Consider the following 16,591-nt stretch of genomic DNA (forward strand, 5'->3'; position numbering starts at 1 on the left):
AATATGCTATGGGGAAATATACCCCCTTCACATGTTACTTCCTACCTTCTTTTGTGTCTGGAGGGCCAGTGTGTCATCCTGATTGGCCACCGGTGGAGTGTGTAGCGACCTTGGCAAAAGCTGACACAGCTCCTGCCCACCACCACCACCTAACCCACTGCTACAGTAATATCAAATGTCCCACCCCCTTCATACCAACTGTGTAATCAGAGAGCTCTGAATGGCTAGTCCTTTGAATGTGTGAAGGGGACACTGACAGACGTGGGCGACAGACATTGATAGTGTTGTGGTGGGGGTCTGGAGCAGCTGAGGAATACCAACAGACACTAAAAAGGGAAACAAAACCTCTGGTGAATGACGGGGCAATAATACAGATGATACACTGCCTGGCCAAAAAAAAAGTCGCCACCTGGATTTAACTAAGCAAATAGGTACGAGCCTCCTATTGGATAATTACTGCATGGGCGATTATCTTTCAGCTGGTAACAAGTTATTTAACCCCAACTGGTGCAATGAGTTGCTTCTCATTTCCTAAACAACCATGTCGAAAGACACATCCCGTGGTCGTGGAAAAGATGTTAGTCTGTTTGAGAAGGGTCAAATCATTGGCATGCATCAAGCAGAGAAAACATCTAAGGAGATTGCAGAAACTACTAAAATTGGGTTAAGAACTGTCCAACGCATTATTAAAAACTGGAAGGATAGTGGGGACCCATCGTCTTCGAGGAAGAAATGTGGCCGGAAATAAATCCTCAGTGATCGTGATCGGCGATCACTTAAACGTTTGGTGAGATCAAATCGAAGAAAAACAACAGTGGAACTCAGGGCTATGTTTAATAGTGAAAGTAAGAGCATTTCCACACGCACAATGCGAAGGGAACTCAAGGGATTGGGACTGAACAGCTGTGTAGCCTTAAGAAAACCACTAATCAGTGAGGCTAACCGGAAAAAAAGGCTTCAATTTGCTAGGGAGCATAAAGATTGGACTCTGGAGCAATGGAAGAAGGTCATGTGGTCTGATGAGTCCAGATTTACCCTGTTCCAGAGTGATGGGCGCATCAGGGTAAGAAGAGAGGCAGATGAAGTGATGCACCCATCATGCCTAGTGCCTACTGTACAAGACTGCAGGGGCAGTGTTATGATCTGGGGCTGCTGCAGTTGGTCAGGTCTAGGTTCAGCAACAGTATGTGCTCAAAGAATGAGGTCAGCTGACTACCTGAATATACTGAATGACCAGGTTATTCCATCAATGGATTTTTTCTTCCCTGATGGCACGGGCATATTCCAAGATGACAATGCCAGGATTCATCGGGCTCAAATTGTGAAAGACTGGCTCAGGGAGCATGAAACATCATTTTCACACATGGATTGGCCACCACAGAGTCCAGACCTTAACCCCATTGAGAATCTTTGGGATGTGCTGGAGAAGGCTTTGCGCAGCGGTCAGACTCTACCATCATCAATGCAAGATCTTGGTGAAAAATTAATGCAACACTGGATGGAAATAAATCTTGTGACATTGCAGAAGCTTATCGAAACAATGCCACAGCGAATGCGTGCCGTAATCAAAGCTAAAGACGGTGGTCCAACGAAATATTAGAATGTATGACCTTTTTTTTGGTGGTGACTTTTTTTTTTGCCAGGCAGTGTATAAGGCTTACTCAGGACAAACCTCCTTGGAATAATCAACCACATATTTTAGTGCAGAAAATAAATACTGGCCTAAATACTCGGTCATATGGACCAGGGGGCAGCACACTCAGCACCTGATCCTTAACTTCACCCACCAACAAACACTAAAGATATTCACACTAAAGATGTTGCTGATCGAGGAATAATAATGTCATTACAATATAACAAATAAATGATGGAAAATTTTACTAATGGATTTTTGTAAAAAAAAAAAAAAAAAAAATTGTGAGAAATATTGATAAACACAAATATGCAGGCACACTGATTAGATAACTGATGGCTACCAAATGTTACTATTGTTCTCATGATTATCACATTTGAATGCAACTCATTTGATAGATATAAAAGGCAGAAAGTCATGTTTATAATCAGACATCAGACATTTGATTTAATCAAAAACTAATGAAAAAGTAGAATAAAAATAATGTAAGCCAATAATTTCTCAAATCCCAAACTAATGTCACCGTCTTGTCATCCTGTTTTGTCAACACACTGTCAAAGATTAAAGATACTCAGGTTCTTATCAAATGAGACAAAAAGAAGTAACAAATCCTCACAAGCAAGAAGCTGGAGCCTGGAAATGTTTTGCCATTTTTGCTTGAAATATGGCTGAAATGACTGATTCATTATTCAAATAGTTGCAAATTATTTCTCCGTTGATAGACAAACCAATTAATTGCAGTGTTTCCCATAGGTGTTTCCCACAGAATTGGAATGAGTGGTGTTATCTGACGATGGTCTGTGGGGGGTTTATTGTGTATGTGCCTTTTTTCTCCTTTTTTTGTGTCTCCTCTCTAAATTCAAATGTTTTTGCAGGACAGACGAAACTCTTTCTGAGCTCATTCTGCTGCTCTGTCTGTGTCCAGAGTATGCTCTGCACTCCCAGAGTATGATGCAATGAATAAGTTGAAGTTAAAGAGGTTAATGCGGCTGCATTCATTTGGATTTAAATATGTTTACATCTCACAATAATACAACTACTGCCAGTGAACAATAGAGCTATTATGTATGATTGCATCAATTAACAAAGCTTCATATTAACTTTCAAAAGGGTCTTTTTCAAGATGACTTACTCAATGAAATGTAACAAAAATAGCTGCAGTCATAATTCTGCTGTATCACTTTGTATCAGAGGCCAGAATGAAGTGGCATTTTTTTCCAGGCAACTTGGAAGGAAAGCTAAGACCCCTGAGAGCGATAGAGCGAAAGTGTGGAGAGAAAGAGAGGAGTGAACTCTAATTGGCACACATAAACCAGGACAGCAGTGAACAATTTGATGTGCACAGAAGCACTAATGCAAATATGTTGGTGTGGTTATTTATTTTTGCAGCAGCCTGGTGCTTGTTGCACATCAATTAATCAAAGTAACCACAGTGGATCTTTGTGCCTAATGGCACTGGGTTTGGTGCAGCACTTCACAAATTACTACAGATGCCAAAGTCATATGTGCCCTGTGGCCTCCAGTTGGCTGTACGGACTCAATCTACTAAAGGCAACTTCCATACAACCTAAAAGCAGTCATGAATAATATAGAATATTAGTGAATATCACTATCAGTCTTCAGCTCAGCAGACTGCTATACCGACCTCTATTTTTTTATGTTGATTCCAATGTCTCTACTGTTTGGATAGCATCTGTTTCATTTAATTATGCAATGCTTACTACAGTGTATTTGATTTTATTCTTATTTTTGTAGCCCTGTCCCTCAGCAGGATTCTGTAGCTGCTCACACACCTGCCACATAGTGAAAACAAACAGATCATACTCATGTGACAATCACAAGAGGCTCAGTGTATTTTGAGGTTCATTGGCAGCTGGTGCTTATTGGAAACACAGGTATAGGACATAGACTGTATAAAATCATGTACAAAGGCACAGTGACATCACCCAGCTGAAGCCATCTTGGATTTTGGAGCAAAAAGTAGCCATATTTGGAAGAGAGGGTGGAGCTAACCCGACCAAAGCTGCTAGCTTGGTTAGCACAGTGCATTTACAGATATGGTTAAAGGGGAACTACACCCATTTTTAAAATGCATACATGTCATCCTCCTGGTCCACGGCAGTCCAAAAATATTAGTAAACATAAAAAACTCAGTCTCAGTCCATAGGGATTTGGGTTGAGAACCGGGGGGTTGCCTGTTCGAGTCCCCATCCAGACCAAATATGGAGTATGGACTGGTGGCTGGAGAGGTGCCAGTTCACCTCCTGGGCACTGCCGAGGTGCCCAATGAGCAAGGCACCGAACCCCCCAACCGCTCGGGGTGCCTGACCAAGGCAAAAAGAGTGAAAAAATTACATTTCCCCTCAGGGGGATTAATAAAATATAGAAAATTAAAAAAAATAATAATACAAAATTAAAGTCTGGAGCTGTTCTACTGGAGCTGCTCCTCCTGGGGGACCCCAAAGCATTCCCAGGCCAGATGAGATGTGTAATCCCCCCAGCGTGTTCTGGGTTTGCTAATGCAAATTTTAGCGAGCAAAAAACAGGGTTAAAGTATTAAAACAAAATGTACTTTTTGAATAAAATGAGCATCCAACTCTTTAAGCCTGATTTATGTTTGGGCACGCAACACTTTTGATATGTCGCTCAACAGAAATGAAATTTTTTTGACAAAAACTGTCCCGCACCTAGAGAGTTTCGTTATACTGCGGACATGACAGCAACTTGTCAATGGGTGGCACCCACTTGTCAATCAAAACTACCACGCCCCTGATTATTAGGGATGTAAATCACCAGTCTCATCATGATACGATATTATAATGATTCTTTGGAAAACGATATGGTATATGCAGATAACATTTAGGGGCCTGCTGTTGATATGAGACACAATCATGTTTCCATCCAAAAGTCATTCGAATCACTGGGACATGCGCATTAAAAGAAATACAAATCCTGTGTGTTTCCCTTAAATGTACGGACTTTGGTGAAACCTAAGAACTTCCACCTTCCTGACCCAGAGTGTGGATATCACCATGGAGAGAGGTGCGCTATGTCAGACTTAATTCGAACATAAATGTTTCCACCCCCCGTTTTGCAAATCAACATTTTTTTGAATCAATCAAAACCTGGCTAAAGCAAGTGTATTTTAGTTTGTGCGAATCAGGGGATTTTAATTTGAATTTTGGCCTTTCCATCATAATTTTCCGATGCAACACTTCTAGATGCGCATCTAAACAGTCTGATGGAAACATGGCTAATATCATCTACCCATTTAACACAATCAGTTACAAAAGAAGCTGCCACCCCTTTCGTCTTTGCTTTTGGCCATAAAAGATAAAAACAACACACAAATAAGTAACTGTAACTGCTTAAGTACAGTAAAGTTTACTTCAAACCAACTCCACCAACACATAAAACAGCACATGGGATAAGCTGATCATGATAAGAGATCTTTTCATTTTAACCCAAACCATCATCTTTATTCTGAAAACTTCAGGTCAATCTGGCTTAAAACCCTGAAGGCAAACTCCAAACAGCCATAAAACATGGATTAACAACATCATTTAACAAAAGTATTAAATTCAGCTCAGTAATAGGCTAACTAACAAGGTTCATAAACAAAACAATTGTTTTGCTAGTGACCCATCATTAGCTTTAGCATGTTTACATTGCATAAATTAGCTTAACAACTTATAGCTTAACAACTTGCACGTAACATTATTATTTTCTTACTCAGTGTTGGTTTTAGACTATATCCACATGAAGACGGAACCAATTTTGTTTTTTAAAAGTTTTCCATAAACACGGAATCATCTCAAGATATGTGTATGTAAACATGAAGCCACTGAAAACGCTGTAGTACATATGTAAGGCCTTTAAGTGGCACTGCAATGCTGCCACAAAGTACACCAAAAACAGAGAATAAGAAATGGAGCATGCGCATAAAACTTGTGCAATGTAAACAAACACAAAGAAAAAGAAAGGCGGAAAATACAAATGCGAAAGGAGCCCACTTTGTATGGACTGACGACGAGGTAGAGCTGCTACTTAGGGTCACACTTGATTACAAAACTACAAAACTGCAGGAGAATGTTGACTAGCGTGTGCAGATTAAGGGAGAGGTGGGGTTATGGCGTCATCGTTTCAGAAAAGAGGCGTAGGCCTACTGTGTTGTAAATAGGGAAACACGAAGGTGACTTCTTCAGATTTTTTCACTCTGGGACCTGGTTTCAAAAGTTGGCATATAAGGCTCCTAAAACGCTGGTTCCGTGTTTACGAACGGTCTATATGATAAAAAAAACCTTTGTGGATACACCTAATCTCGTCTCCGTGTAGACATGGCCTTAGTCTCTGTATCTCCGGACAGTAACAGCTTGGTTGAATTTCAGCCTGCATGCACATTTTTTCAGCGGAGTGAGATGCCTGTCCAGGCAGATAGCGTTACATTGTGTTTTATCTCGTAACAGCATTTTTTACGTATGATATCCTCACCGTCTTTCTCTTGGCTGCTTGCCATCTGCCTGCCACTGTTTGACAATGAAACAGACTTTCAAAATTAAAGCGTATCCTAAAGATGGCAATATAGATTAATGTTTTCACTTTGTATCGATGATACTGGATCTTTGATCATTGAATCAATATATTGATCCAGATCGATGGATCGTTACGAGCTTAAATCACTTTAAGCTTAATAACATTTAAACGTGTGAGTATAATAAAAATTCAGGCCCTGTACAGTTGTCATGAAAGGGGAAACTTGCTATAGAGAACAAAACTGTTTTCTGTATCAGGCTGTAAATATGTTTATTTCTGCTACGAAGTTGGGTATTTTAACATGAGGGTCTACAGGAATTTACTCGGTCTCGGAGCCGGCTTTTTCAGCCCCAGAAGTTACCCTCTAGTGAAGGAAGACCAGCCCACAGGTATTAGTATAGTGTCATCAAAAAGTTACTATGTGAAAAATCTTAGTTGGTGAGGACACCTCTCTACCACTTTCACCATAAAATGTTTCACTGTCCTGAATTAACAACAGATACTCTGATTACATGTTCCAGGTTGTTATCTTTGCAATCAATAAATCATATTAAGTGGGAATTAATATAGGACTTAGGAAACCTGGGAGCAAAACTAAAACTGAACAAGAATGACTCTTGGCATCAGTGCACAGACATCTTGCAGAGTTTCACAGTGCATAATGACAAACATGAACAAGACTTCACATACAGTGCAGAGGGAGAGAGCAAGATCACAAGTCACTGCAAACCACAGTTAACCTGTTAAACCACACATATCAGTCTGTAGCACCACGAACACGACTGAGTACTTTATGTAGCCTTGCATATATGCACAGCTTTTATCAACTAACAGGCAGCACTGCCAAAAAGCCATCTGTGCAAACACAATGCAATCATGTTGGCCAGAAAGTCTGAACAGAGGCCACCAGCAGAGTCACCCTTCACAGGTCTTTGCCCAGTAACAACCACACACTCCCACTCCAGGCCAGATCAAGCCTCTCCAGACACAGCTGTGATTTTCTATTTTTTGATGTAAAGATCTATATTTAGAGACAAGTGGGCAGTAAACTCTGTGGCTCATAGTTCTACAAAGGCTTCAAACTCCAACAATGTGATGCCACAGACCGAAGTACACAGGCAATACACAAGTATCTTTGTATCACTACATTTATCATTCATTCATTCATTCACTCAGATGGTAGAGGTGATCAGAGAGTAGATCTGATATACCAACTTCAACTTGTTTGTGAAATTAGTGGCACCTCTTTACTACACTAACAATGTTATTAACTTAAACACAGGAAAGGCTGAGTGACAACACAAGAAAAACTTTGAAGGATTACTTCACCGTAATTACACAAAAGAATTACGTATGCTTACTTCTAATGATATCAAGCTGTCTAAGAGGTTTGCCCAGGCTTTGAGATAAGATTATCATTAATGACAACAACCCAGGTGAATGGAATTCCATTATGGGTCCTCCCAGCACTAAAAAATAATGTTAATAAAAATTCAGCAGCAGCATGTCCTAGTTACTCCGAATGATCCACAGATCCTGCTCTGATTATGTCTGATTAGATATACTTTTCACAAAAAATAGTCCTTGCGGAAAAAAAGTTAACAGCGCACTCAGATTTGGGGACACTTCTTCTGAAAAGACAAATTTCTGTTATATTTTTAAAGGGGAAGACCACCTAAATTAAGAATTCCAAAGTATTAATTCCACGGCCTGGGAAATGTCAATCAGTATTTGTGAAAGTGAGCTACTCTTTCTCAAACAGAAGTCAGAGTTGCAAGTCACAAATTTGCGATGTCATAGGGTATAGAGCCTGGAGGTGCTCCACAGACAATGGACGGGAGCCTGATTATGTGGACCCACAGAATGTTTGTTTTCTTTTTAATACTCAAATGAGCTTTATTGTAATGTTCTCGGTTCTGAAACAGAATATGTACACACAGACTAAGAACATTCCCCTGGGTGCCCTGTCATCTAGAACATATTTCACCATTCACTGTCTATGGAGCAGCTCCATAGCCTACTCTATGACATCACAAATCTGAGTTTTAGCACCCTAGTTTTGGATTTGGAAGAGAGTTGTTTATGTTAACTTAAAATATAAGAACAATGCACGAATTTTGAAAATAGGCTAAGTTCTCCTTTAATCAAATATCTTCACAACTAATGGAAATAAAATATCTCTGTAACTCTGAACTATTTAATCCAATAAGAGATAAAACTTTATTAATCCCAATGACATGACATATTTCGTGACCTCTAAAAAGTCCAGTGTGTAAGATTTAGGGGCATTACTATTATTCATAACTAAGCTGTGTTTTTATTAGTTTCTAATCAGCTGAAAATAAGAATCATCGTGTTCTTGTTCCCTAAGAATGAGCCACAGAGCAGGTCCTCTTTCATGGAGTCCGCCATGTTGTTAGAACATAGGTCCCACAATGGACAAACAAAACACTGGCTCTAGATAGTGCCATTTGTTTTTTTGCCGTTGGCCGCCACATAGTTCTCTGACACACTTGGAACATGGGAGAAGTTTCAGTTCTACAACCGCAACTTTATCTAGCCCCATCAGATATAGCACACTTTGTGACTGGTGCTAATAAGCTAATGTAAGCATGTTAACCTGTTTTGGGCAAAAGTGCTTAGTAATGCATTGGCTAGGAGTGTAAAGAATTACAATTTAGTAATTATCAGGGGTTAAAGCAAGAAAAAAATTTGTGCCTGAAATGTGGAGCACGGAAGAATTTATTTTCCGGAGCGGGGGGGCTTGGTGTTGCGGTCACAAAATGAAGAAATAGAAATGTATGTGTTGCAAAGGAACGTGTTTATTATCAAAACGAACAAAAAGATTATAGCTTTAGTAGTTACTTTTCAGATTAAACTTTCATAGCATAATGAGTTTATAAATGAAGATTAAACTTTAAGTGGTCACCAGACGTTTTGACTTATAGCTCCTACATCTCTTTTTTGCCTTGGTGCTATTTATTATTAGAAGCTAAATCATTTAGGCTGTTTGCAAAATTGTATCGTGCTTGATGTGAATTAAACAGGCAGTTACCTCGAAATTTTGCCTCTGGACAAGCATGTCATCATTGAAATGGATCATATAATGTTGTGGTGGTGACTTTAAAACTTCAGCATAGAGAATTTTTATTGCAGCTTTCGTTTCTGTCTGGTTTCTGTTACCTTACCTTCAAAATTACTGCTGGCTTACCGGAGCCTCTCCTGCTCCGTCTGAGCTCTGTGTCTCAATGTGACATGATGTGAAAGCATGCACAGGCGTCAGTGTTGATTGGCTATTACTTGTGCCGTGTAACCAATCAGAGGGGGCTGTAGGCGGGACATTGTTACAAAGCCCAGTGCAGTGGGGACTGCAGACAGAGAACGAGACGGCTGTATCAGAGCCAAAGGAGGGAGTTTTAAAATACATTTATTTGATCGGTTATCAATGAAAAAACGTTACGGTAAACAGTAGGTTGTGTTTACTCGCACACAGTGCACCTAAATCATTTTCCCGGTTCCCACATACATATATTTTTAGGGGCAAATGTGAGTGAAATGCTCGCACTGCAGAGCACTTCTGCCCGTGCCGGACAGAAACTTCACCATGCCGGAAATCCGGTGCTGTGCCGGAGAACTTTAACCCCTGAATTATAGACACTAATCCCATGTTACCTTGCTTTGACATTTGGGATTGGCTGTGCTACCAGGAGTTTGATGGAGCGTTAATATCAGTTTGTTTTCCGTGCGTTAAGTTGAGTGCAGCTACAGAACATGTTAGCTTGGCGCAGGAGTCTCTACCTAAAGAGGAGAAATGTGACTCATGCTACCTTGTAAGTTGTCTAATTTACATGTGGCGTGTTCTTAGGCTCAGGCTTGCTAATGTAAGCTACAGATAAGCCTACATTATTTAGGGGTGGGAATCACCAGGGGCCCCACAATATGATATTATCACATGCTTAACTCACGATACAACATTATTGCGATTTTAACACAATACGAGAGATTGCGATATGCTGAGCATTGCAATAAAATAGTAATGCGATGGATTGCAATCAATTACCATTTTTTAACTGCAAATTGTGTCCCCCAAAGGAAAACTTTGTTAACATTTGTTTTATCTTATAAGGTTTCAGCCCATTTGTCTAATTTCCTTTTTATTGCAGCAAAATGTATAATGTGAACTGAAAAAACAGCTGATTTTATTTTTCTAGTATCTACCAAAGTTTAATTTGTAGTTGCAATTTTAATGATTTATTTAATTAAAGAATTTGACACTTGGCTTTCTTGTATTGCCATGCAAAATATCACAATGCTATGCTGTATCAGTTTTTTTGTACAGAGTTTTAGCTTCATTGTGAGGGACTGCTGGGTGCAGTTATGGAGGCTAACGTTAAGTTAGCTGTCTATGGTTGCGAAGGGTGGTTTCACACCTAACCTATTTGGTTTAGTTAAAACAAACTCAGGTCCATTTGCACGGTTATTACGGTTTAGTACCAAACAACCAAACCGAGACTGCCTGAAACCATGGGTCTCCATCTGATTCTAAACAGACTCTGGTGCGGTTCATTTGCTGCTACGATAAGGAGAGTTGCCCAACAAAATTTCGTTGTACAGGGATGTGCAATGTCAATAAAGGATCTATCTATTTGTGGTGTGAAAGAAAACAAAACAACCACAGGATTTTATGATAGCATGATTTCAACAGCTACACCAATAAAAAAATCCATCTTCTGATCATGAAATCTGTCCGCGATCTCATAACTGATCCTGATAAATGCCACGTATATCCCATAACCTGTTTATGCTAATGCATACATGTAACAATGGTTACACGTTTGCATGTCAGGGAGGGTATTTTTGCTGATTAAAAAGCTGGCCATCAGTGTATCTGACTCTGTGTACTGTCTGTTCATTAAGAAGTGTGTGACAGTGATGCCACAGTATTAAGCCCAGAATCATTACTGTACAAGACACTCTTTTCATTCTGTCTCTATGTTAGTTATTATTCAAAACATGTGACTGATTTGCAGTCTAATAATAGCCTACTAATAGGGCTGCAACTAACGATTATTTTACACTGTCGACTAATCTGTCAATTATTTCTTCGATTAGTCGACTAATCATTTTATCGAAAAATGTGTTAAAATGTTGAAAAATGTCGTCCTGTCTCTCCCAAACCCCAAAATCACATCATCTAATGTCTTGTTTCGTACGCCAAAGGGTTTTAGTTCACCGTCATGGGAGAGATATTTGAGCGTAAGAATCTGCAATAAGAGTATTTTGGGGTACTTTTATAGTTTTTCTATGAAAAATGACTCAAACCGATTAGTCGACTACTAAAATAGCCGATTATTTTAGTAGTCGATTAGTCATTGATTAGTCAACTACCTACTAAGCCCTACCTACTAATAATGCTTACAATCAGTTATTTCTCTATGATCTCTTTGTGAAACCAACAAACATAAATATAAACACTTTAGAAGCATTAAGGTGCTGCTGCAGAAATAGAATTTGATTTCCCCACGTGGGTCCTGATGATGCAGGGTTACAAACACCATAACTGTCCAGTCAACCAGTTACTTCTCAGTCAGCAGGACTTCATGTTTACTTCTCTTAGTTCACTTGCAAAAAGTGAGTGTGAAGCACACCAAAACTAAAATGAAACAATGAGTGTGTTTATAAGGTCTTTAGTATCCTGGTTTTGATTGGGTTTTTTAAGTATCCCGTTTTTGTGTTTGTGCATGTAAACACCATATCCTGAATTCAGAAACCGGGTTATACCCTTTTCCCAGTTTCAAGAAACCCTTTTTTGCCAGTTGGAGTACTCCGATAGAAGCCGGGATACTGGAGCGTGTATACGCCTTATCCCAGCAACATGGCGGCAACGAGAGCTTCCCATTTTTAGAGCGACGAAGAGACTGAATTTTGCCTGAAAATGATGAAAGAACTCAACATAACTACGTGTTTAGACGGCAGAAGACACAGAAATGCCGACCTATTCAAGTCTGTTGTGGACAAGCTACGTGACGCTGGTTTTCCACCTCACACCGTTGAACAAGTTAGGTCGCGGTGGAAAATATTGAAGAAGCACTACTACTTAGCCAAGCATCAGAACCAGAAAAGTGGCTCTGAATATAATAAATATATCACATTTCCTGCTCAATCTATTGTAAACAAAAGACGTAAACACACGCCTGCGCAGATAGGATGCAGTGATCAGAAAATGGGTTACTGCTATTTATCATGTATGAATAACCGGGTTTCTCTGTGTTCCACGTAAACATCATATCCCGGATATGCTCAAAGCCGGGATAAGCCTCAAAACCGGGATACTAAAGACCTTGTAAACACAGTCAATGTATCATTTTCCCCCTCTGGTGCCTAACAAATGAACCAAATTTGAAAGCACCCTAAATCCTTTTGAGCTGCTGCCTGGCTGTTACTCACGAAAATAAAATGACGACAATGAGTAACTTTACTGTGTAATTGGTAGCTTTTTACAAGGTTTCAAGCACGTATGTTAGCACTGTTACTGTGCATATGCTGCTGACATTAGCATTAGCTCAGAGGCTTCTAATTTTGTTTTAAATGACAAAATTCTCTGCTGTGAGTACTAGGGATGCACCGATATGGATTTTTACAACCGATACCGATAACCGATAATTACCTGCTGCTCATGGCCGATAAGCCATACAATAACAGATAATTTCTCATTTTTGTATTTAAAAAAAGAAGTGTATAACCTGTAGTTTACATAGGCCTACACTTGAGAGTGAGAACGGCTAAGTTGTAGTGAGCAAATATGGATGATTAGATATACCTTAGTCCTGACCTAACCAAATCAAACTGACATCACCATTGTTAACACAACAAAAACAAAGAACACTTCTGACCTCTACATATCTGCCAACATTAGGCTCTTAAAAAGAGGCAGATTTTCTGGGGTATTGATCAATGGCCTACCCTCAACACCCCTGCCACCATATAACCCTACAGTACATATGGACATAATAAATACAAGGATGTGAAAGTAAAATTACTTTTAATGAGTACTAAATTTATAGTTAACGGTAAGAGAGCGGGAGATTATGAAGCCCGGTGTTTGTGTAATTCCCTGGTGTATCAGTGTATAAACTACACTGCAGAGTAGAGTCTCTACTAACAAACAGTGACAGCTGACTCATATGAACGGGTAAATGCACGTTGACAGGTCAAATAATCACTAACTGTAGCATGACATGGCTAGCAGTTATTAATTAGTTTAACAACAGAGTCGAGCCTTTTAAACGCTTGGTGTTGGATGTGAGCTGCTGCTGCTAATTAGCTCGTGCTAACACTCTGGAGACAGTTGTTCAGCCCTGAGTCTAACCTGTTTAATAGCTGCAGGAAGTTTGCTGATCTGGTAGGGTTTTGGGCAGTCGGAGATCAGACCCTCGGCATGATCCTTTCAGACAGCACACTGCAGTTGTTGTTGTTCTCTGTGTTTATTGGCGGCTCACAAACCGAGGTTAAAGGTAAATGCACTGCCACCCACTGTGTCGGTGTGTAAATGCTGCCCGTTAAGTCAAAGAAAGCAATCTTGGCACTATTTATCGACTATATTTTCAATTATCGGAACAATGTATAATAATAAAAATGTCGCATTATCAGCTAATAATTTATTGGCCTGATATCGTGCATCCCTAGTGAGTGCCATAAACAAAATTTTGCTGACTTCCATTGTATTGTGATGGAGGCAGAAATCTCACAGATGACACAAGAACAACTAAAACCAAAATACTGTATCTTCATGGTGAAATACTTCTGGTGGTAAGTGAGAAATTGTCTTCATTACACCTCTGACTCCAAACAGACTCGTTGATCACTTAGTTCCAATCACCAGGTTTTCTCCTAAATGGCAAATGGGTTACATTATTATTGTATGTGAAAAGCAAAATAGAAGCTAGTTTAAAAAGACGTATTATGTTAGCCCTCAGTGTATTCATGATGCTAACCCAGCTGGAGGACATACTGTAGTCTACACAGCTTTTAAAATCCCACTCTGCTTCTTCTTGCTCAGACATAAGTGGTACAATAATCAATACTTGCACTCAATTCTGAAACTCCTTATTTATAAAACACTAAAGCTAAAAGGTGTCAGATTACAACAGCTATCTGCTTTCCACAAGACCTAAACAACCAGCTGCTGTAAGCCTTCAATTTTTAGGGAACCCTGTGAAGCACCATGACTTTACTCTCCTCAGGAGACGATAGTTGCTGAGTCATTACTATGTGACCTTTCCCACCTCCAGCTTGTGTTTGAACTTGAATATTGGACAGTTTCACACGGATCGCTGATCACCTATCGTGTTTGCATATTTTTTTGGAGCAAGGAGATAATGTAATTTCTATTACAAAGACTGCAGCACAACAACGACTATCAACATACTACAATCAGTAAGCCACCGCCTCCGGAGCGATGCCGCTCTGCCTGCACACAATGAAGACGTCTCTGCCTCACAGTGCAGCCCTGCACCCAAAGGCAACGCTGCACCTGCAAGGACTGACTCTTGAGCACTGATTCAATAAGTTGCATATTTCAGTCTGCGTAAACACTTCAATCCTATCACCTTAGCCTTTCATTTCCTTTCCTCAAGCACATGTGTGTCTTTTGTTGCATAGCAAGTACCCAGGCAGCGACTCAGCATCATTCCGGTGCCAGTGCCTAACTGCTCACTCCAAAGTACACGCTGTAACATTTGCATTTGTCACCACCGCACCGTGTGCTTCGCCTTACCTGCGATTTCCGAGGGCAGTCCAGCGGTAGAAAGAAAAAACTAGCAGCAAGAGATGCTGCGACTAAACGCGGCGGCAGCAACACTGGTCCATGTCGTAACCTGGTGAAGACACGCCACGCAGCCTGCTGGATCTGTAAAGGATGCTCGGCATGACCACGTGACTCTGGAGGACAACCTGCCAATCTGAAGTCACTAATGGATGGACAACAACAACATGCTGTCTCAACAGCTCGTGTTCTGACCTAGAGAGGTAGGTAATTAAACTACCATCATCATTAGTAACAGGAGAAGCAGTAGTAGTGGTGGTAGTGTTTGCAACTGTGAAATTAAACTTCAGGGCTGCAGCACATGCAGCCTTGTGAGAAATAGATTAATATATAAAGACTTAACAGAGGCTGCTCACTTCATTTACTAAGTATACACATGGGTCATTCCTAGCCTTCAGTGCCATTTGAGTTCCCATGACATAATGTGGTATGTTTTTGTGTTTAACAAATGGGCTAATACTTTCCTCCAAAAAGCTTGTCTCACATGGTTAACCCACATTTATCATAGAACAGTATGATATGTACAAAGGATTAAATACATATAAAATAATGACCCCATTTTTAGCATAACTAGGTCAAATTGCTATGTCCCCAATCATGTTTGCTCAATCTAAATGACAAATATATAGAAATCAAACAAATTATACATCTTTCATTGTTGCATAGTCTTATTTATAATATTCTCCACCAGATATTACTAGTCGCTATTTACACATTTTTAATGGTTCATTTTTTAAAAAAATATGTCCCTGAGTCGAGTTTCCCCCATCACTCTGATGCAAGTCCCCCTGAACACGCCCTCTGACTATTCCTCTTCCCTAACATGACTCAGGGAGTAGCATTTTTGGCAAGGAAATCTTCTACAAGAAGCAAAGCATGTATCTCTTTAATCAACCTTTTTTCTACTGTTATAGAATGCTTGTCTGATGTGGTAAAGCATAACATGTCCACCCTATTGTGCTTATTCATAGGGCAAACCGATCATTTTTTGCATATGCATGTATGCATATTTACACAAACACACACTCACACACAAACAAAATGCATAAAAAAACAGGATTGCCAGGTGACAGTGCAGAGCTGCATCTTTATTCAATGAAAAATTACATATGGAGATAAATTTCTATAATTTGATTTTTAAATCCAACAAAAGTTCCAGCTTTTCGAGCTTCAAACTGAACAAAGAAGCGGCTGATTGAATTGTGCAAATATAATACATCACATGACAAACAAGAAAAATAGACCAATACGTTTTAAAGATACAAGATAAATTCAACCCACACAAGTATTACAGCTTTATTACTGAGGCTTCAGACAAGTGAAATCACCACCACTGTGTGGCAGTAATGTGTTACATTTAAAGTACTGAGACAGACTGACACACAAGGCTGGCTCATCAACCAGGCAAAGTGGGACACTACTTCTAGGCCCCTAAAGCTCTAATTCACTGTGATTCTGTCATTTGAATGATTTTGTTGAAGCCAGTATGACACATTATTACTAATAGTTTGGCTCTTTTGAGGGGTCTTTTGTCAAATAAAGGTTTTAGAACATTTCACTTGTGGTTTGGTCTCATGGTTAGGACATGTGCTGTGCCAGAT

The 16,591-nt window shown here is 39.8% G+C and overlaps 1 protein-coding gene across 1 annotated transcript in view; it reads right to left on the reverse strand.

The window, feature by feature from the left end:
- The window catches only part of slc4a3 (solute carrier family 4 member 3), a 97,266-nt gene extending 82,137 nt beyond the window's left edge, over positions 1–15,129 (reverse strand). The window contains exon 1 of the mRNA XM_033617447.2: positions 14,943–15,129. The gene's annotated coding sequence lies outside the window, so the exon portion shown is untranslated. The remainder of the gene's footprint in view (positions 1–14,942) is intronic.
- Positions 15,130–16,591: the final 1,462 nt, after the last annotated feature.

The sequence above is a fragment of the Epinephelus lanceolatus genome, chromosome 14, assembly GCF_041903045.1.
Source record: "Epinephelus lanceolatus isolate andai-2023 chromosome 14, ASM4190304v1, whole genome shotgun sequence".
In the NCBI taxonomy this organism is placed as follows: Eukaryota; Metazoa; Chordata; class Actinopteri; order Perciformes; family Serranidae; genus Epinephelus; species Epinephelus lanceolatus.